General features: G+C 29.9%; 1 protein-coding gene across 1 annotated transcript in view; it reads left to right on the top strand.

The window, feature by feature from the left end:
* The window catches only part of LOC110269350, a 5,116-nt gene continuing 4,523 nt past the window's right edge, over window positions 1,659-2,251 (top strand). The window contains exon 1 of the mRNA XM_021117134.1: window positions 1,659-1,719. The gene's annotated coding sequence lies outside the window, so the exon portion shown is untranslated. The remainder of the gene's footprint in view (window positions 1,720-2,251) is intronic.

Raw genomic sequence — 2,251 nt, forward strand, 5'->3', positions numbered from 1 at the left:
AAAATGCATGTACTCATAGTTAAACATTTTATTGTGAGCTATTTTTTATTTCTAAATATTATTTTTATTAGTATTGCGACTATAATTGAAAATTTTTTAATTTTTGAGAATTAGATTTGTGGTAATAAATGTTAAATAAAATAAGTTTCGACTATTTTTCTTTTTCTAGTATTATCATTAAGAATAATAACAATGCAACTACAAAAATAATTTGAATTGCATTTGTCTCGCTGAAGATTAATCAACTAAAGAGTTTATTTAACAGTAATAATTGCACTAAACAATTGATTTTTGAATCTAAATATAGTTTAAGCAAAGACTAATGTTTCGACAATTATCATTTGTAAAGAAAGAATAGAGAGATTCTAAATTACAATCTTTCAGTTGTTATTGTATTTTTTCTAATAAAGACTTATAAATGGATATTCTTTTATTTGAGTATTTTCCCTAATTTTGTTGATAAAATTCCAAATTTAGAATTAAAAATAAAAGAATAATTTTTCTTATCAAAATAACAAATTTATACCTGCGGAGAATTCTTTGTGGAGATTTTTTAAAAAATCATGTACGCGTATGTTGTCCTTTCTCAATTGACCCCATCACCCATGTGAAGTCGTCCTTACACATTATTTGGTTTAAAGAAAATTGAGTAGAAAAAAAAATGTAGGTATGAAAAATGAATGAAAAATTAAAATTTTCATTGTTTGGATCAGGATAAAAAATTAAAAAAAATAATAAAGAAGTGGTATGAAGCCATCTAAAACTTCTCGGTCATCAAATGAAAACTGATAAAAAAAAGGTGTAAACAATGATAAAAATATAAATTTATTCTTCGTGTAACAGAAAAAATAAAATTCTCAAATTCACTTTCATCTCAAAATACGTTTCTTGTCTTCTTTCTAGTTTCACCGTCGTTGTCAACAAAGCCTTCAATGTAAACCCCGGTTAAATTAGTAGATAATTAGTTAATAAATTATTTTTTAATAAGAAGGATTATAAATGCGAATATTATATCAAAATAGGGTAGAGCTCATCGAAACGAGAATTTTGACACTAATTTTGAAGAAAACAGTTCAAGAATGGACCGAAAGGACCGAACCGGCTGAACCAAACCCGAACCGGGCTGTCGGTTCAACCGGACCAGCCCTATTAAATGAACCCAGCTTTGTCTTCTCCTTCATTACTGCAGCAACGAAGCTTTCAGCTTCCAGGGAAAAGAGAAACGAGAAATATCCCGTAACCCTAACGTAAATTTCCGATCCCCGTAATTTCTCCGTCCGAGCTCCAATCGCCGCACCGTTTGCGGCCACGCGTTCACCGCGTCGAGCTCTACATTTCTATCGGAACAATTTCATAGGTAACTTGTTTAATCACTCTCAGCTTTATCTTCCCCCAATTTTCGAATTTTAAGTGGGAATATTGAATTTCTTTGATTTCTGATGTTTTAGGATCCAATTAGCTTGAGAGAAACGTTCACTCTTGCTTATGTGAAGCTTGGGTAAGGTGAGGATACGATAATTCTATTTTAATTTCATTAAATTTGAGCTTTGAGTATTAAATTGGGTATATATGTATTATGAATGTGTATTAGGTTGAAAATAAATAATTGGAGCTTGAAATTGTGAATACTGGAACTTGGAGGAAACAGATTAGTTGAGGTTTTGAGGGCTGTGTTCTTTAGGGAAATTATCTTGGAATAATATTTGGGAATCGGCTAAGGTATGGTTTAGGTTTCTTGCATTTAATATATAATATTTTGTGAAAACTTAGGCTAGATGACCATAGGATAAGTTGGAATGCAGGTATATGTTTAATGTTTAGTAATTTGTTGATGAATATATTTGGTTAAAGTTTATTGGATAATTAGTTATTAACTAACGATTTGGTGAATTATTGATTTGAGGTATTTGTGTTAAAAGCCTAGGATTTGTGAACTATGATTCTTAGTTGAATTTTGGTTGTTGGATTTGAATATTGTATGAGTTTAATTGTTGATTTGAAGTAGATTTATTGTGGTGATTGTTATGATGATGAGGAAGGGTATGTTGAATTGAAAAGAAAGCAGGTTTGGACCCGAAAAGGGTGGCAAAGTCCGAGTTTTAGAGGAGATGCTGCCGAAATTTTATAAAAAATTAGAGATTTTGTTTAGATGATTATTTAAAAGAGATTTAGATTTAAATGTTATATGGTTTGATATTGAGTTATTAAGAAAGTGAGTATGTTTTAAGTTTGAAGTTTGATTCTTAGAAAA

This window comes from Arachis ipaensis, chromosome B03 (assembly GCF_000816755.2).
Source record: "Arachis ipaensis cultivar K30076 chromosome B03, Araip1.1, whole genome shotgun sequence".
NCBI classification, from domain to species: Eukaryota; Viridiplantae; Streptophyta; class Magnoliopsida; order Fabales; family Fabaceae; genus Arachis; species Arachis ipaensis.